Genomic DNA, 21,182 nt, shown 5'->3' with positions numbered 1-21,182 from the left:
GTGTATTACATAGGAGCGGCCTCTAGGGGCAGTGCTCCAGTGTATTACATAGGAGAGGCCACTAGGGGCAGTGTTCTAGTGTATTACATAGGTGTAACCACTAGGGGCAGTGTTCCAGTGTATTACATAGGAGCGGCCACTAGGGGCAGTGTTCCAGTGTATTACATAGGAGTGGGCACTAGGGGCAGTGTTCCAGTATATTACATAGGTGTAACCACTAGGGGCAGTGTTCCAGTGTATTACATAGGAGCGGCCACTAGGGGCAGTGTTCCAGTGTATTACATAGGAGCGGGCACTAGGGGCAGTGTTCTAGTGTATTACATAGGAGAGGCCACTAGGGGCAGTGCTCCAGTGTATTACATAGGAGCGGGCACTAGGGGCAGTGTTCCAGTGTATTACATAGGAGCGGGCACTAGGGGCAGTGTTCCAGTGTATTACATAGGAGCGGCCACTAGGGGCAGTGTTCTAGTGTATTACATAGGAGAGGCCACTAGAGGCAGTGCTCCAGTGTATTACATAGGAGCGGGCACTAGGGGCAGTGTTCCAGTGTATTACATAGGAGCGGGCACTAGGGGCAGTGTTCCAGTGTATTACATAGGAGCGGCCACTAGGGGCAGTGTTCCAGTGTATTACATAGGAGCGGCCACTAGGGGCAGTGTTCTAGTGTATTACATAGGAGAGGCCACTAGGGGCAGTGCTCCAGTGTATTACATAGGAGCGGGCACTAGGGGCAGTGTTCCAGTGTATTACATAGGAGCGGGCACTAGGGGCAGTGTTCTAGTGTATTACATAGGAGCGGGCACTAGGGGCAGTGTTCTAGTGTATTACATAGGAGAGGCCACTAGGGGCAGTGTTCTAGTGTATTACATAGGAGCGGGCACTAGGGGCAGTGTTCCAGTGTATTACATAGGAGCAGCCACTAGGGGCAGTGTTCTAGTGTATTACATAGGAGCGGGCACTAGGGGCAGTGTTCTAGTGTATTACATAGGAGCGGCCACTAGGGGCAGTGTTCCAGTGTATTACATAGGAGTGACCACTAGGGGCAGTGCTCCAGTGTATTACATAGGAGAGGCCACTAGGGGCAGTGTTCCAGTGTATTATATAGGAGCGGCCACTAGGGGCAGTGCTCCAGTGTATTACATAGGTGTAACCACTAGGGGCAGTGTTCCAGTGTATTACATAGGAGCGGCCACTAGGGGCAGTGCTCTAGTGTATTACATAGGAGAGGCCACTAGGGGCAGTGTTCCAGTGTATTACATAGGAGTGGCCACTAGGGGCAGTGTTCTAGTGTATTACATAGGTGTAACCATTAGGGGCAGTGCTCCAGTGTATTACATAGGAGCGGCCTCTAGGGGCAGTGTTCCAGTGTATTACATAGGAGCGGCCTCTAGGGGCAGTGTTCTAGTGTATTACATAGGTGTAACCATTAGGGGCAGTGTTCCAGTGTATTACATAGGAGCGGCCACTAGGGGCAGTGTTCTAGTGTATTACATAGGTGTAACCACTAGGGGCAGTGTTCCAGTGTATTACATAGGAGCAGCCACTAGGGGCAGTGTTCCAGTGTATTACATAGGAGTGGGCACTAGGGGCAGTGTTCCAGTATATTACATAGGTGTAACCACTAGGGGCAGTGCTCCAGTGTATTACATAGGAGCGGGCACTAGGGGCAGTGTTCCAGTGTATTACATAGGAGCGGGCACTAGGGGCAGTGTTCCAGTGTATTACATAGGAGCGGCCACGAGGGGCAGTGTTCTAGTGTATTACATAGGAGAGGCCACTAGGGGCAGTGCTCCAGTGTATTACATAGGAGCGGGCACTAGGGGCAGTGTTCCAGTGTATTACATAGGAGCGGGCACTAGGGGCAGTGTTCCAGTGTATTACATAGGAGCGGCCACTAGGGGCAGTGTTCCAGTGTATTACATAGGAGCGGCCACTAGGGGCAGTGTTCTAGTGTATTACATAGGAGAGGCCACTAGGGGCAGTGCTCCAGTGTATTACATAGGAGCGGGCACTAGGGGCAGTGTTCCAGTGTATTACATAGGAGCGGGCACTAGGGGCAGTGTTCTAGTGTATTACATAGGAGCGGGCACTAGGGGCAGTGTTCTAGTGTATTACATAGGAGAGGCCACTAGGGGCAGTGTTCTAGTGTATTACATAGGAGCGGGCACTAGGGGCAGTGTTCCAGTGTATTACATAGGAGCGGCCACTAGGGGCAGTGTTCTAGTGTATTACATAGGAGCGGCCTCTAGGGGCAGTGTTCCAGTGTATTACATAGGAGCGGGCACTAGGGGCAGTGGTCTAGTGTATTACATAGGAGCGGGCACTAGGGGCAGTGTTCCAGTGTATTACATAGGAGCGGCCACTAGGGGCAGTGTTCTAGTGTATTACATAGGAGCGGGCACTAGGGGCAGTGTTCTAGTGTATTACATAGGAGAGGCCACTAGGGGCAGTGTTCTAGTGTATTACATAGGAGCGGCCTCTAGGGGCAGTGTTCCAGTGTATTACATAGGAGCGGGCACTAGGGGCAGTGGTCTAGTGTATTACATAGGAGCGGGCACTAGGGGCAGTGTTCTAGTGTATTACATAGGAGCGGGCACTAGGGGCAGTGTTCCAGTGTATTACATAGGAGCGGCCACTAGGGGCAGTGTTCTAGTGTATTACATACGAGCGGACACTAGGGGCATTGTTCTAGTGTATTACATAGGAGCGGCCACTAGGGGCAGTGTTCTAGTGTATTACATAGGAGCAGCCACTAGGGGCAGTGTTCTAGTGTATTACATAGGAGCGGGCACTAGGGGCAGTGTTCTAGTGTATTACATAGGAGCAGCCACTAGGGGCAGTGTTCCAGTGTATTACATAGGAGTGGGCACTAGGGGCAGTGCTCCAGTGTATTACATAGGAGCAGCCACTAGGGGCAGTGTTCTAGTGTATTACATAGGAGCGGGCACTAGGGGCAGTGTTCTAGTGTATTACATAGGAGCAGCCACTAGGGGCAGTGTTCCAGTGTATTACATAGGAGCGGGCACTAGGGGCATTGTTCTAGTGTATTACATAGGAGCGGGCACTAGGGGCAGTGTTCTAGTGTATTACATAGGAGCGGGCACTAGGGGCAGTGTTCTAGTGTATTACATAGGAGCAGCCACTAGGGGCAGTGTTCCAGTGTATTACATAGGAGCGGGCACTAGGGGCAGTGTTCCAGTGTATTACATAGGAGCGGGCACTAGGGGCAGTGTTCCAGTGTATTACATAGGAGCGGGCACTAGGGGCAGTGCTCCAGTGTATTACATAGGAGCGGGCACTAGGGGCAGTGTTCTAGTGTATTACATAGGAGCGGGCACTAGGGGCAGTGTTCCAGTGTATTACATAGGAGCGGGCACTAGGGGCAGTGTTCTAGTGTATTACATAGGAGCGGGCACTAGGGGCAGTGTTCTAGTGTATTACATAGGAGCAGCCACTAGGGGCAGTGAACTATTTAGCTTTGGGTCACATTAGCCTTCTGGCAGCCCATGGACCATATAAAGTGGGCACTTATGATAGATAGCGTTCAGTGCACCATTGCTCAGTCACACGTTCTTCAGTTGTTCTTCACTTGAGTTAATAGTTGGATTTGCCGGCTTCATCTGCTTGTGATAAAACATACATCCTTCCCATCAGCCATAAAGTATAGAGGGGGGGGGGGGTCGGCAGCAAGTGAAGCGCCAGTTCCTGAGGCTGATGTTTGGAAGCAGTGTCTCTGAGAAGAGCTAAACTGCCATGTCCAGACGACGACCACCTCGTCCCCAGGACGGCCGGTCTTGTAGGGTGTTCCTGGCAGGTTAGTGCTCCAAGAAGGACAGGTGGTGAACCGGCAGCGGGGTCATGGGCACTCAAGGCTCATTGAGCCACGTAGGGAATGAAGGCTAGCCCGTGCCACAGAGGAGCTACTGTACAGCAAACTGCTGACAACATCCCTGCTAGCGATGACAGAATGTTGTCAGGACTTCACATCTTGCTGTGTATGGGGTTGGGTAGCCATAAACTGATGAGAGTGCCCGTGCTGACTCCTGTCCTCCATAGGAAGTGCCTAAAGTGACATGAGCACCAGAACTGGAGCATGGAGCAATGGAAGAAGGCGACCTGGTCTGAGGAATCACATTACATCATGTGGACAGCCAGGTGAGTGTGCGTCACCTACCTGCAGAGGAGATGGCACCAGGTGCACCATAGGAAGAAGGCGGCCTGGTCTGAGGAATCACCTTACATCATGTGGACAGCCAGGTGAGTGTGCGTCACCTACCTGCAGAGGAGATGGCACCAGGTGCACTATGGGTAGAAGGCGGCCTGGTCTGAGGAATCACCTTACATCATGTGGACGGCCAGGTGTGTGTGCGTCACTTACCTGCAGAGGAGATGGCACCAGGTGCACTATGGGTAGAAGGCGGCCCGGTCTGAGGAATCGCCTTACATCATGTGGACGGCCAGGTGTGTGTGCGTCCCTTACCTGCAGAGGAGATGGCACCAGGTGCACTATTGGTAGAAGGCGGCCTGGTCTGAGGAATCACATTACATCATGTGGACGGCCAGGTGTGTGTGCGTCACTTACCTGCAGAGGAGATGGCACCAGGTGCACTATGGGTAGAAGGCGGCCCGGTCTGAGGAATCGCCTTACATCATGTGGGCGGCTGGGTGTCTGGGCGTCACTTACCTGCAGAGGAGATGGCACCAGGTGCACTATGGGTAGAAGGCGGCCCGGTCTGAGGAATCGCCTTACATCATGTGGACGGCCAGGTGTGTGTGCGTCACTTACCTGCAGAGGAGATGGCACCAGGTGCACTATGGGTAGAAGGCGACCCGGTCTGAGGAATCACCTTACATCATGTGGACAGCCAGGTGAGTGTGCGTCACCTACCTGCAGAGGAGATGGCACCAGGTGCACTATGGGTAGAAGGCGGCCTGGTCTGAGGAATCGCCTTACATCATGTGGACGGCCAGGTGTGTGTGCGTCACTTACCTGCAGAGGAGATGGCACCAGGTGCACTATGGGTAGAAGGCGGCCTGATCTGAGGAATCACATCACATTACATCATATGGGCGGCCTGGTGTGTGTGCGTCACCTACCTGCAGAGGAGATGGCACCAGGTGCACTATGGGTAGAAGGCGGCATGGTCTGAGGAATCACCTTACATCATGTGGACGGCCAGGTGTGTGTGCGTCCCTTACCTGCAGAGGAGATGGCACCAGGTGCACTATTGGTAGAAGGCGGCCTGGTCTGAGGAATCACATTACATCATGTGGACGGCCAGGTGTGTGTGCGTCACTTACCTGCAGAGGAGATGGCACCAGGTGCACTATGGGTAGAAGGCGGCCTGATCTGAGGAATCACATTACATCATATGGGCGGCCAGGTGAGTGTGCGTCACCTACCTGCAGAGGAGATGGCACCAGGTGCACTATGGGTAGAAGGCGGCCTGGTCTGAGGAATCACCTTACATCATGTGGACGGCCAGGTGAGTGTGCGTCACCTACCTGCAGAGGAGATGGCGCGAGGTGCACTATGGGAAGAAGGCGGCCTGGTCTGAGGAATCACATTACATCATGTGGACAGCCAGGTGAGTGTGCGTCACCTACCTGCAGAGGAGATGGCACCAGGTGCACTATGGGTAGAAGGCGGCCCGGTCTGAGGAATCGCCTTACATCATGTGGACGGCCGGGTGTGTGTGCGTCACTTACCTGCAGAGGAGATGGCACCAGGTGCACTATGGGTAGAAGGCGGCCTGGTCTGAGGAATCGCCTTACATCATGTGGACGGCCAGGTGTGTGTGCGTCACTTACCTGCAGAGGAGATGGCACCAGGTGCACTATGGGTAGAAGGCGGCCTGGTCTGAGGAATCACATTACATCATGTGGACGGCCAGGTGTCTGGGCGTCACTTACCTGCAGAGGAGATGGCACCAGGTGCACTATGGGAAGAAGGCCACCTGATCTGAGGAATTACATTACATCATATGAACGGCCAGGTGTGTGTGCATCACTTACCTGCAGGGGAGAAGGCACCAGGTGCACTATGGGAAGAAGGCGGCCCGGTCTGAGGAATCACATTACATCATGTGGACGGCCAGGTGTCTGGGCGTCACTTACCTGCAGAGGAGATGGCACCAGGTGCACTATGGGTAGAAGGCGGCCTGGTCTGAGGAATCACCTTACATCATGTGGGCGGCCGGGTGTGTGTGCGTCACTTACCTGCAGAGGAGATGGCACCAGGTGCACTATGAGTAGAAGGCGGCCCGGTCTGAGGAATCACCTTACATCATGTGGACGGCCAGGTGTGTGTGCGCGTCACTTAGCTGCAGAGGAGATGGCACCAGGTGCACTATGGGTAGAAGGCGGCCTGGTCTGAGGAATCGCCTTACATCATGTGGACGGCCAGGTGTGTGTGCGTCACTTACCTGCAGAGGAGATGGCACCAGGTGCACTATGGGTAGAAGGCGGCCTGGTCTGAGGAATCACATTACATCATGTGGACGGCCAGGTGTGTGTGCGTCACTTACCTGCAGAGGAGATGGCACCAGGTGCACTATGGGTAGAAGGCGGCCCGGTCTGAGGAATCACCTTACATCATGTGGGCGGCCGGGTGTGTGTGCGTCACTTACAGACGTGGACAAAATTGTTGGTACCCTTTGGTCAATGAAAGAAAAAGTCACAATGGTCACAGAAATAACTTTAATCTGACAAAAGTAATAATAAATTAAAATTCTATAAATGTTAACCAATGAAAGTCAGACATTGTTTTTCAACCATGCTTCAACAGAATTATGTAAAAAAATAAACTCATGAAACAGGCATGGACAAAAATGATGGTACCCCTAGAAAACACAGAACATAATGTGACGACTAGGGGCAGTGCTCCAGTGTATTACATAGGTGTAACCACTAGGGGCAGTGCTCCAGTGTATTACATAGGTGTAACCACTAGGGGCAGTGCTCCAGTGTATTACATAGGAGTGACCACTAGGGGCAGTGCTCCAGTGTATTACATAGGAGAGGCCACTAGGGGCAGTGCTCCAGTGTATAACATAGGAGCGGCCACTAGGGGCAGTGCTCCAGTGTATTACATAGGTGTAACCACTAGGGGCAGTGCTCCAGTGTATTACATAGGTGTAACCACTAGGGGCAGTTCTCCAGTGTATTACATAGGTGTAACCACTAGGGGCAGTGCTCCAGTGTATTACATAGGTGTAACCACTAGGGGCAGTGCTCCAGTGTATTACATAGGTGTAACCACTAGGGGCAGTGCTCCAGTGTATTACATAGGTGTAACCACTAAGGGCAGTGCTCCAGTGTATTACATAGGTGTAACCACTAGGGGCAGTGCTCCAGTGATTACATAGGTATAACCACTAGGGGCAGTGCTCCAGTGTATTACATAGGTGTAACCACTAGGGGCAGTGCTCCAGTGTATTACATAGGTGTAACCACTAGGGGCAGTGCTCCAGTGTATTACATAGGTATAACCACTAGGGGCAGTGCTCTAATTTATTACATAGGTGTAACCACTAGGGGCAGTGCTCTAATTGATTACATAGGTATAACCACTAGGGGCAGTGCTCCAGTGTATTACATAGGTGTAACCACTAGGGGCAGTGCTCCAGTGTATTACATAGGAGTGACCACTAGGGGCAGTGCTCCAGTGTATTACATAGGAGAGGCCACTAGGGGCAGTGTTCCAGTGTATTACATAGGAGCGGCCACTAGGGGCAGTGCTCCAGTGTATTACATAGGTGTAACCACTAGGGGCAGTGTTCCAGTGTATTACATAGGAGCGGCCACTAGGGGCAGTGCTCTAGTGTATTACATAGGAGAGGCCACTAGGGGCAGTGTTCCAGTGTATTACATAGGAGTGGCCACTAGGGGCAGTGTTCTAGTGTATTACATAGGTGTAACCATTAGGGGCAGTGCTCCAGTGTATTACATAGGAGCGGCCTCTAGGGGCAGTGTTCCAGTGTATTACATAGGAGCGGCCTCTAGGGGCAGTGTTCTAGTGTATTACATAGGTGTAACCATTAGGGGCAGTGTTCCAGTGTATTACATAGGAGCGGCCACTAGGGGCAGTGTTCTAGTGTATTACATAGGTGTAACCACTAGGGGCAGTGTTCCAGTGTATTACATAGGAGCGGCCACTAGGGGCAGTGTTCCAGTGTATTACATAGGAGTGGGCACTAGGGGCAGTGTTCCAGTATATTACATAGGTGTAACCACTAGGGGCAGTGCTCCAGTGTATTACATAGGTGTAACCACTAGGGGCAGTGTTTCAGTGTATTACATAGGTGTAACCACTAGGGGCAGTGCTCCAGTGTATTACATAGGTGTAACCACTAGGGGCAGTGCTCCAGTGTATTACATAGGAGCGGCCTCTAGGGGCAGTGCTCCAGTGTATTACATAGGAGAGGCCACTAGGGGCAGTGTTCTAGTGTATTACATAGGTGTAACCACTAGGGGCAGTGTTCCAGTGTATTACATAGGAGCGGCCACTAGGGGCAGTGTTCCAGTGTATTACATAGGAGTGGGCACTAGGGGCAGTGTTCCAGTATATTACATAGGTGTAACCACTAGGGGCAGTGTTCCAGTGTATTACATAGGAGCGGCCACTAGGGGCAGTGTTCCAGTGTATTACATAGGAGCGGGCACTAGGGGCAGTGTTCTAGTGTATTACATAGGAGAGGCCACTAGGGGCAGTGCTCCAGTGTATTACATAGGAGCGGGCACTAGGGGCAGTGTTCCAGTGTATTACATAGGAGCGGGCACTAGGGGCAGTGTTCCAGTGTATTACATAGGAGCGGCCACTAGGGGCAGTGTTCTAGTGTATTACATAGGAGAGGCCACTAGAGGCAGTGCTCCAGTGTATTACATAGGAGCGGGCACTAGGGGCAGTGTTCCAGTGTATTACATAGGAGCGGGCACTAGGGGCAGTGTTCCAGTGTATTACATAGGAGCGGCCACTAGGGGCAGTGTTCCAGTGTATTACATAGGAGCGGCCACTAGGGGCAGTGTTCTAGTGTATTACATAGGAGAGGCCACTAGGGGCAGTGCTCCAGTGTATTACATAGGAGCGGGCACTAGGGGCAGTGTTCCAGTGTATTACATAGGAGCGGGCACTAGGGGCAGTGTTCTAGTGTATTACATAGGAGCGGGCACTAGGGGCAGTGTTCTAGTGTATTACATAGGAGAGGCCACTAGGGGCAGTGTTCTAGTGTATTACATAGGAGCGGGCACTAGGGGCAGTGTTCCAGTGTATTACATAGGAGCAGCCACTAGGGGCAGTGTTCTAGTGTATTACATAGGAGCGGGCACTAGGGGCAGTGTTCTAGTGTATTACATAGGAGCGGCCACTAGGGGCAGTGTTCCAGTGTATTACATAGGAGTGACCACTAGGGGCAGTGCTCCAGTGTATTACATAGGAGAGGCCACTAGGGGCAGTGTTCCAGTGTATTATATAGGAGCGGCCACTAGGGGCAGTGCTCCAGTGTATTACATAGGTGTAACCACTAGGGGCAGTGTTCCAGTGTATTACATAGGAGCGGCCACTAGGGGCAGTGCTCTAGTGTATTACATAGGAGAGGCCACTAGGGGCAGTGTTCCAGTGTATTACATAGGAGTGGCCACTAGGGGCAGTGTTCTAGTGTATTACATAGGTGTAACCATTAGGGGCAGTGCTCCAGTGTATTACATAGGAGCGGCCTCTAGGGGCAGTGTTCCAGTGTATTACATAGGAGCGGCCTCTAGGGGCAGTGTTCTAGTGTATTACATAGGTGTAACCATTAGGGGCAGTGTTCCAGTGTATTACATAGGAGCGGCCACTAGGGGCAGTGTTCTAGTGTATTACATAGGAGTAACCACTAGGGGCAGTGTTCCAGTGTATTACATAGGAGCAGCCACTAGGGGCAGTGTTCCAGTGTATTACATAGGAGTGGGCACTAGGGGCAGTGTTCCAGTATATTACATAGGTGTAACCACTAGGGGCAGTGCTCCAGTGTATTACATAGGAGCGGGCACTAGGGGCAGTGTTCCAGTGTATTACATAGGAGCGGGCACTAGGGGCAGTGTTCCAGTGTATTACATAGGAGCGGCCACGAGGGGCAGTGTTCTAGTGTATTACATAGGAGAGGCCACTAGGGGCAGTGCTCCAGTGTATTACATAGGAGCGGGCACTAGGGGCAGTGTTCCAGTGTATTACATAGGAGCGGGCACTAGGGGCAGTGTTCCAGTGTATTACATAGGAGCGGCCACTAGGGGCAGTGTTCCAGTGTATTACATAGGAGCGGCCACTAGGGGCAGTGTTCTAGTGTATTACATAGGAGAGGCCACTAGGGGCAGTGCTCCAGTGTATTACATAGGAGCGGGCACTAGGGGCAGTGTTCCAGTGTATTACATAGGAGCGGGCACTAGGGGCAGTGTTCTAGTGTATTACATAGGAGCGGGCACTAGGGGCAGTGTTCTAGTGTATTACATAGGAGAGGCCACTAGGGGCAGTGTTCTAGTGTATTACATAGGAGCGGGCACTAGGGGCAGTGTTCCAGTGTATTACATAGGAGCGGCCACTAGGGGCAGTGTTCTAGTGTATTACATAGGAGCGGCCTCTAGGGGCAGTGTTCCAGTGTATTACATAGGAGCGGGCACTAGGGGCAGTGGTCTAGTGTATTACATAGGAGCGGGCACTAGGGGCAGTGTTCCAGTGTATTACATAGGAGCGGCCACTAGGGGCAGTGTTCTAGTGTATTACATAGGAGCGGGCACTAGGGGCAGTGTTCTAGTGTATTACATAGGAGAGGCCACTAGGGGCAGTGTTCTAGTGTATTACATAGGAGCGGCCTCTAGGGGCAGTGTTCCAGTGTATTACATAGGAGCGGGCACTAGGGGCAGTGGTCTAGTGTATTACATAGGAGCGGGCACTAGGGGCAGTGTTCTAGTGTATTACATAGGAGCGGGCACTAGGGGCAGTGTTCCAGTGTATTACATAGGAGCGGCCACTAGGGGCAGTGTTCTAGTGTATTACATACGAGCGGACACTAGGGGCATTGTTCTAGTGTATTACATAGGAGCGGCCACTAGGGGCAGTGTTCTAGTGTATTACATAGGAGCAGCCACTAGGGGCAGTGTTCTAGTGTATTACATAGGAGCGGGCACTAGGGGCAGTGTTCTAGTGTATTACATAGGAGCAGCCACTAGGGGCAGTGTTCCAGTGTATTACATAGGAGTGGGCACTAGGGGCAGTGCTCCAGTGTATTACATAGGAGCAGCCACTAGGGGCAGTGTTCTAGTGTATTACATAGGAGCGGGCACTAGGGGCAGTGTTCTAGTGTATTACATAGGAGCAGCCACTAGGGGCAGTGTTCCAGTGTATTACATAGGAGCGGGCACTAGGGGCATTGTTCTAGTGTATTACATAGGAGCGGGCACTAGGGGCAGTGTTCTAGTGTATTACATAGGAGCGGGCACTAGGGGCAGTGTTCTAGTGTATTACATAGGAGCAGCCACTAGGGGCAGTGTTCCAGTGTATTACATAGGAGCGGGCACTAGGGGCAGTGTTCCAGTGTATTACATAGGAGCGGGCACTAGGGGCAGTGTTCCAGTGTATTACATAGGAGCGGGCACTAGGGGCAGTGCTCCAGTGTATTACATAGGAGCGGGCACTAGGGGCAGTGTTCTAGTGTATTACATAGGAGCGGGCACTAGGGGCAGTGTTCCAGTGTATTACATAGGAGCGGGCACTAGGGGCAGTGTTCTAGTGTATTACATAGGAGCGGGCACTAGGGGCAGTGTTCTAGTGTATTACATAGGAGCAGCCACTAGGGGCAGTGAACTATTTAGCTTTGGGTCACATTAGCCTTCTGGCAGCCCATGGACCATATAAAGTGGGCACTTATGATAGATAGCGTTCAGTGCACCATTGCTCAGTCACACGTTCTTCAGTTGTTCTTCACTTGAGTTAATAGTTGGATTTGCCGGCTTCATCTGCTTGTGATAAAACATACATCCTTCCCATCAGCCATAAAGTATAGAGGGGGGGGGGGGTCGGCAGCAAGTGAAGCGCCAGTTCCTGAGGCTGATGTTTGGAAGCAGTGTCTCTGAGAAGAGCTAAACTGCCATGTCCAGACGACGACCACCTCGTCCCCAGGACGGCCGGTCTTGTAGGGTGTTCCTGGCAGGTTAGTGCTCCAAGAAGGACAGGTGGTGAACCGGCAGCGGGGTCATGGGCACTCAAGGCTCATTGAGCCACGTAGGGAATGAAGGCTAGCCCGTGCCACAGAGGAGCTACTGTACAGCAAACTGCTGACAACATCCCTGCTAGCGATGACAGAATGTTGTCAGGACTTCACATCTTGCTGTGTATGGGGTTGGGTAGCCATAAACTGATGAGAGTGCCCGTGCTGACTCCTGTCCTCCATAGGAAGTGCCTAAAGTGACATGAGCACCAGAACTGGAGCATGGAGCAATGGAAGAAGGCGACCTGGTCTGAGGAATCACATTACATCATGTGGACAGCCAGGTGAGTGTGCGTCACCTACCTGCAGAGGAGATGGCACCAGGTGCACCATAGGAAGAAGGCGGCCTGGTCTGAGGAATCACCTTACATCATGTGGACAGCCAGGTGAGTGTGCGTCACCTACCTGCAGAGGAGATGGCACCAGGTGCACTATGGGTAGAAGGCGGCCTGGTCTGAGGAATCACCTTACATCATGTGGACGGCCAGGTGTGTGTGCGTCACTTACCTGCAGAGGAGATGGCACCAGGTGCACTATGGGTAGAAGGCGGCCCGGTCTGAGGAATCGCCTTACATCATGTGGACGGCCAGGTGTGTGTGCGTCCCTTACCTGCAGAGGAGATGGCACCAGGTGCACTATTGGTAGAAGGCGGCCTGGTCTGAGGAATCACATTACATCATGTGGACGGCCAGGTGTGTGTGCGTCACTTACCTGCAGAGGAGATGGCACCAGGTGCACTATGGGTAGAAGGCGGCCCGGTCTGAGGAATCGCCTTACATCATGTGGGCGGCTGGGTGTCTGGGCGTCACTTACCTGCAGAGGAGATGGCACCAGGTGCACTATGGGTAGAAGGCGGCCCGGTCTGAGGAATCGCCTTACATCATGTGGACGGCCAGGTGTGTGTGCGTCACTTACCTGCAGAGGAGATGGCACCAGGTGCACTATGGGTAGAAGGCGACCCGGTCTGAGGAATCACCTTACATCATGTGGACAGCCAGGTGAGTGTGCGTCACCTACCTGCAGAGGAGATGGCACCAGGTGCACTATGGGTAGAAGGCGGCCTGGTCTGAGGAATCGCCTTACATCATGTGGACGGCCAGGTGTGTGTGCGTCACTTACCTGCAGAGGAGATGGCACCAGGTGCACTATGGGTAGAAGGCGGCCTGATCTGAGGAATCACATCACATTACATCATATGGGCGGCCTGGTGTGTGTGCGTCACCTACCTGCAGAGGAGATGGCACCAGGTGCACTATGGGTAGAAGGCGGCTTGGTCTGAGGAATCACCTTACATCATGTGGACGGCCAGGTGTGTGTGCGTCCCTTACCTGCAGAGGAGATGGCACCAGGTGCACTATTGGTAGAAGGCGGCCTGGTCTGAGGAATCACATTACATCATGTGGACGGCCAGGTGTGTGTGCGTCACTTACCTGCAGAGGAGATGGCACCAGGTGCACTATGGGTAGAAGGCGGCCTGATCTGAGGAATCACATTACATCATATGGGCGGCCAGGTGAGTGTGCGTCACCTACCTGCAGAGGAGATGGCACCAGGTGCACTATGGGTAGAAGGCGGCCTGGTCTGAGGAATCACCTTACATCATGTGGACGGCCAGGTGAGTGTGCGTCACCTACCTGCAGAGGAGATGGCGCGAGGTGCACTATGGGAAGAAGGCGGCCTGGTCTGAGGAATCACATTACATCATGTGGACAGCCAGGTGAGTGTGCGTCACCTACCTGCAGAGGAGATGGCACCAGGTGCACTATGGGTAGAAGGCGGCCCGGTCTGAGGAATCGCCTTACATCATGTGGACGGCCGGGTGTGTGTGCGTCACTTACCTGCAGAGGAGATGGCACCAGGTGCACTATGGGTAGAAGGCGGCCTGGTCTGAGGAATCGCCTTACATCATGTGGACGGCCAGGTGTGTGTGCGTCACTTACCTGCAGAGGAGATGGCACCAGGTGCACTATGGGTAGAAGGCGGCCTGGTCTGAGGAATCACATTACATCATGTGGACGGCCAGGTGTCTGGGCGTCACTTACCTGCAGAGGAGATGGCACCAGGTGCACTATGGGAAGAAGGCCACCTGATCTGAGGAATTACATTACATCATATGAACGGCCAGGTGTGTGTGCATCACTTACCTGCAGGGGAGAAGGCACCAGGTGCACTATGGGAAGAAGGCGGCCCGGTCTGAGGAATCACATTACATCATGTGGACGGCCAGGTGTCTGGGCGTCACTTACCTGCAGAGGAGATGGCACCAGGTGCACTATGGGTAGAAGGCGGCCTGGTCTGAGGAATCACCTTACATCATGTGGGCGGCCGGGTGTGTGTGCGTCACTTACCTGCAGAGGAGATGGCACCAGGTGCACTATGAGTAGAAGGCGGCCCGGTCTGAGGAATCACCTTACATCATGTGGACGGCCAGGTGTGTGTGCGCGTCACTTAGCTGCAGAGGAGATGGCACCAGGTGCACTATGGGTAGAAGGCGGCCTGGTCTGAGGAATCGCCTTACATCATGTGGACGGCCAGGTGTGTGTGCGTCACTTACCTGCAGAGGAGATGGCACCAGGTGCACTATGGGTAGAAGGCGGCCTGGTCTGAGGAATCACATTACATCATGTGGACGGCCAGGTGTGTGTGCGTCACTTACCTGCAGAGGAGATGGCACCAGGTGCACTATGGGTAGAAGGCGGCCCGGTCTGAGGAATCACCTTACATCATGTGGGCGGCCGGGTGTGTGTGCGTCACTTACAGACGTGGACAAAATTGTTGGTACCCTTTGGTCAATGAAAGAAAAAGTCACAATGGTCACAGAAATAACTTTAATCTGACAAAAGTAATAATAAATTAAAATTCTATAAATGTTAACCAATGAAAGTCAGACATTGTTTTTCAACCATGCTTCAACAGAATTATGTAAAAAAATAAACTCATGAAACAGGCATGGACAAAAATGATGGTACCCCTAGAAAACACAGAACATAATGTGACCAAAGGGACATGTTAATTCAAGGTGTGTCCACTAATTAGCATCACAGGTGTCTACAACCTTGTAATCAGCCATTGGGCCTATATATATGGCTCCAGGTAATCACTGTGTTGTTTGGTGATATGGTGTGTACCACACTCGACATGGACCAGAGGAAGCAAAGGAAAGAGCTGTCTCAAGAGATCAGAAAGAAAATTATAGACAAGCATGTTAAAGGTAAAGGCTATAAGACCATCTCCAAGCAACTAGATGTTCCTGTGAGTACAGTTGCACATATTATTCATAAGTTTAAGATCCATGGGACTGTAGCCAACCTCCCTGGACGTGGCCGCAGGAGGAAAATTGATGACAAATCTAAGAGACGGATAATCCGAATGGTAACAAAAGAGCCTAGAAAGACTTCTAAAGAGATTCAAGGTGAACTTCATGCTCAAGGAACATCAGTGTCAGATCGCACCATCCGTCGTTGTTTGAGCCAAAGTGGACTACATGGGAGACGACCAAGGAGGACACCATTGTTGAAAACGAATCATAAAAAAGCAAGACTGGAATATGCCAAACTACATGTTGACAAGCCACAAAGCTTCTGGGAGAATGTCCTGTGGACAGATGAGACAAAAATCGAAGTTTTTGCCAAGGCACATCAGCTGTATGTTCACAGACGAAAAAATGAAGCATATCAAGAAAAGAACACTGTCCCTACTGTGAAACATGGAGGAGGCTCTGTTATGTTCTGGGGCTGCTTTGCTGCGTCTGGCACAGGGTGTCTTGAATCTGTGCAGGGTACAATGAAATCTCAAGACTATCAAGGAATTCTAGAGAGAAATGTACTAGCCAGTGTCAGAAAGCTTGGTCTCAGTCGCAGGTCATGGGTCTTGCAACAGGACAATGACCCAAAACACACCGCTAAAAACACCCAAGAATGGCTAAGAGGAAAAAATTGGACTATTCTAAAGTGGCCTTCTATGAGCCCTGACCTCAATCCTATTGAGCATCTTTGGAAGGAGCTGAAACATGCAGTCTGGAAAAGGCACCCTTCAAACCGGACACAACTGGAGCAGTTTGCTCATGAGGAGTGGGCCAAAATACCTGCTGAGAGGTGCAGATGTCTCATTGACAGTTACAGGAAGCGTTTGATTGCAGTGATTGCCTCAAAAGGTTGCGCAACAAAATATTAAGTTAGGGGTACCATCATTTTTGTCCATGCCTGTTTCATGAGTTTATTTTTTTACATAATTCTGTTGAAGCATGGTTGAAAAACAATGTCTGACTTTCATTGGTTAACATTTATAGAATTTTAATTTATTATTACTTTTGTCAGATTAAAGTTATTTCTGTGACCATTGTGACTTTTTCTTTCATTGACCAAAGGGTACCAACAATTTTGTCCACGTCTGTAGCTGCAGAGGAGATGGCACCAGGTGCACTATGGGTAGAAGGCGGCCTGGTCTGAGGAATCACCTTACATCATGTGGACGGCCAGGTGTGTGTGCGTCACTTAGCTGCAGAGGAGATGGCACCAGGTGCACTATGGGTAGAAGGCGGCTTGGTCTGAGGAATCACCTTACATCATGTGGACGGCCGGGTGTGTGTGCGTCACTTACCTGCAGAGGAGATGGCACCAGGTGCACTATGGGTAGAAGGCGGCCTGGTCTGAGGAATCACATTACATCATGTGGACGGCCAGGTGTGTGTGCGTCACTTACCTGCAGAGGAGATGGCACCAGGTGCACTATGAGTAGAAGGCGGCCCGGTCTGAGGAATCGCCTTACATCATGTGGGCGGCCGGGTGTCTGGGCGTCACTTACCTGCAGAGGAGATGGCACCAGGTGCACTATGGGTAGAAGGCGACCTGGTCTGAGGAATCACCTTACATCATGTGGGCGGCCGGGTGTCTGGGCGTCACTTACCTGCAGAGGAGATGGCACCAGGTGCACTATGGGTAGAAGGCGGCCCGGTCTGAGGAATCGCCTTACATCATGTGGGCGGCTGGGTGTCTGGGCGTCACTTACCTGCAGAGGAGATGGCACCAGGTGCACTATGGGTAGAAGGCGACCTGGTCTGAGGAATCACCTTACATCATGTGGGCGGCTGGGTGTCTGGGCGTCACTTACCTGCAGAGGAGATGGCACCAGGTGCACTATGGGTAGAAGGCGACCTGGTCTGAGGAATCGCCTTACATCATGTGGACGGCCTGGTGTGTGTGCGTCACTTACCTGCAGAGGAGATGGCACCAGGTGTACTATGGGTAGAAGGCGGCCTGGTCTGAGGAATCTCCTTACATCATGTGGACGGCCAGGTGTGTGTGCGTCACTTACCTGCAGAGGAGATGGCACCAGGTGCACTATGGGTAGAAGGCGGCCCGGTCTGAGGAATCGCCTTACATCATGTGGGCGGCCGGGTGTGTGTGCGTCACTTACCTGCAGAGGAGATGGCACCAGGTGCACTATGGGTAGAAGGCGGCCTGGTCTGAGGAATCACATTACATCATGTGGGCGGCCTGGTGTGTGTGCGTCACTTACCTGCAGAGGAGATGGCACCAGGTGCACTATGGGTAGAAGGCGGCCTGGTCTGAGGAATCACATTACATCATGTGGACGGCCGGGTGTGTGTGCGTCACTTACCTGCAGAGGAAATGGCACCAAGTGTACTATGGGTAGAAGGCGGCCTGGTCTGAGGAATCACCTTACATCATGTGGACGGCCAGGTGTGTGTGCGTCACTTACCTGCAGAGGAGATGGCACCAGGTGCACTATGGGTAGAAGGCGGCTTGGTCTGAGGAATCACATTACATCATGTGGGCGGCCAGGTGTGTGTGCGTCACTTACCTGCAGAGGAGATGGCACCAGGTGCACTATGGGTAGAAGGCGGCCCGGTCTGAGGAATCGCCTTACATCATGTGGGCGGCCGGGTGTGTGTGCGTCACTTACCTGCAGAGGAGATGGCACCAGGTGCACTATGAGTAGAAGGCGGCCCGGTCTGAGGAATCACCTTACATCATGTGGGCGGCTGGGTGTCTGGGCGTCACTTACCTGCAGAGGAGATGGCACCAGGTGCACTATGGGTAGAAGGCGACCTGGTCTGAGGAATCGCCTTACATCATGTGGGCGGCCGGGTGTCTGGGCGTCACTTACCTGCAGAGGAGATGGCACCAGGTGCACTATGGGTAGAAGGCGGCCCGGTCTGAGGAATCGCCTTACATCATGTGGGCGGCCGGGTGTGTGTGCGTCACTTACCTGCAGAGGAGATGGCACCAGGTGCACTATGGGTAGAAGGCGACCCGGTCTGAGGAATCACCTTACATCATGTGGGCGGCCGGGTGTCTGGGCGTCACTTACCTGCAGAGGAGATGGCACCAGGTGCACTATGGGTAGAAGGCGACCTGGTCTGAGGAATCACCTTACATCATGTGGGCGGCCGGGTGTCTGGGCGTCACTTACCTGCAGAGGAGATGGCACCAGGTGCACTATGGGTAGAAGGCGGCCCGGTCTGAGGAATCGCCTTACATCATGTGGGCGGCCGGGGGTGTGTGCGTCACTTACCTGCAGAGGAGATGGCACCAGGTGCACTATGGGTAGAAGGCGGCCTGGTCTGAGGAATCACATTACATAATGTGGGCGGCCTGGTGTGTGTGCGTCACTTACCTGCAGAGGAGATGGCACCAGGTGCACTATGGGTAGAAGGCGACCTGGTCTGAGGAATCACCTTACATCATGTGGGCGGCCTGGTGTGTGTGCGTCACTTACCTGCAGAGGAGATGGCACCAGGTGCACTATGGGTAGAAGGCGGCCCGGTCTGAGGAATCACCTTACATCATGTGGGCGGCCGGGTGTGTGTGCGTCACTTACCTGCAGACGAGATGGCACCAGGTGCACTATGGGTAGAAGGCGGCCCGGTCTGAGGACTCGCCTTACATCATGTGGGCGGCCGGGGGTGTGCGTCACTTACCTGCAGAGGAGATGGCACCAGGTGCACTATGGGTAGAAGGCGACCTGGTCTGAGGACTCACCTTACATCATGTGGGTGGCCGGGGGTGTGCGTCACTTACCTGCAGAGGAGATGGCACCAGGTGCACTATGGGTAGAAGGCGGCCCGGTCTGAGGAATCGCCTTACATCATGTGGGCGGCCGGGGGTGTGCATGTTACTTAGGAGGACAAGGGGCACTATAGGAAGAAGACAGCCAGCGGAGGCAGGTGATGCTCTTGGCAATGTTCTGCTGGACATCTTGGGTCCTGGCTTCACGTGGATGTTCTAGTATATATTATATTATTGTCAGTACAAGGGGGACCTACACAATCTCGGGCAGGTGGTCTTCTGGCCGCCATTACTGCTTCTACATGGGTGGGAAGATATCTGCATCCTGTAATGAGGAGGCATTCATAGTGTGGGCATCTGAGGACCCTGGTGGTCCTTTCCCCAGGTACATATTGTAGACTTATGGTCATTGTGCCGGTCACTCTCTGGCGCCCCCTGTCTGCTGTCCAGAACTCCTGGGAATGAAATCATCATGAAGCTGACTTCTATAATATCCATGGTGAGGATGGGGTTAACCAGCTGCTCTAGAAATAGGGTTATTGATCGGAAATATAGAAAAATGCAAGAAATTATGTGATGTGCTGCAAAGAGATCCCCACAGGGGTCCGAGGGGGGTTCAGCACCATGGATAGCGCAGCATTACAACCACTGTGCTACAGGAGGGGATCCAATGGAACCTGTGATCAGGTATATGGGGGGCTTCAGACAGGAAGGGGTGCCGAGATCTGTCAATTCATCATCCATCTACTACAGCAGAGGATAGGGGTTATACACCAGGTGGGGTTCTCAGGTAGAGGAAGGAGATCATTGGGATCTATCAGCTGCTTCTGGATCTCTTAAGAGAGTAGATGATAGGGGTTATACACCAGATGGGGTTCTCAGGTAGGAGATCACTGGGTCTATCAGCTGCTTCTGGATCTCTTAGGGGAGTAGATGATAGGGGTATTACACCAGATGGTGTTCTCAGGTAGGAGATCACTGGGTCTATCAGCTGCTTCTGGATCTCTTAAGAGAGTAGATGATAGGGGTTATACACCAGATGGGGTTCTCAGGTAGGAGATCACTGGGTCTATCAGCTGCTTCTGGATCTCTTAAGAGAGTAGATGATAGGGGTTATACACCAGATGGGGTTCTCAGGTAGGAGATCACTGGGTCTATCAGCTGCTTCTGGATCTCTTAGGGGAGTAGATCTGTCAATCATCCATCCATTACAGCAGATGATGGGGGTTATACACCAGGTAGGAGATCACTGGATCTATCAGCTGCTTCTGGATCTCTTAGGGGAGTAGATGATAGGGGTTATACACCAGATGGTGTTCTCAGGTAGGAGATCACTGGGTCTATCAGCTGCTTCTGGATCTCTTAGGGGAGTAGATCTGTCAATCATCCATCCATTACAGCAGATGATGGGGGTTATACACCAGGTAGGAGATCACTGGATCTATCAGCTGCTTCTGGATCTCTTAGGGGAGTAGATGATAGGGGTTATACACCAGGTGGGGTTCTCAGGTAGGAGATCACTGGATCTATCAGCTGCTTCTGGATCTCTTAGGGGAGTCGATCTGTCACTCATCCATCCATTACAGCAGATGATGGGGGTTATACACCAGGTAGGAGATCACTGGATCTATCAGCTGCTTCTGGATCTCTTAGGGGAGTAGATGATAGGGGTATTACACCAGTTCTCAGGTAGGAGATCACTGGATCCTGTGATCCAGCAGCCCCCTCCCCATTCTGTTAGACCCAGTGCCGCCTCGCAGTCTGAATGGTGACCTGATGGAGGGTGCTGCAGGGAGGGGTGGGGACGCTGGGCTGCTATAGGCTGCTGAGGAGCAGAGGACCCGTCGGCTGGTGTGAAGCCCCCTATAACTGTGCACGGGCGCAGGCAGCAGCTCAGACCCTGGCTATCCCC

Source organism: Bufo gargarizans, chromosome 10 (assembly GCF_014858855.1).
Source record: "Bufo gargarizans isolate SCDJY-AF-19 chromosome 10, ASM1485885v1, whole genome shotgun sequence".
Taxonomy (NCBI): Eukaryota; Metazoa; Chordata; class Amphibia; order Anura; family Bufonidae; genus Bufo; species Bufo gargarizans.
This window is presented reverse-complemented; position numbering follows the sequence as displayed.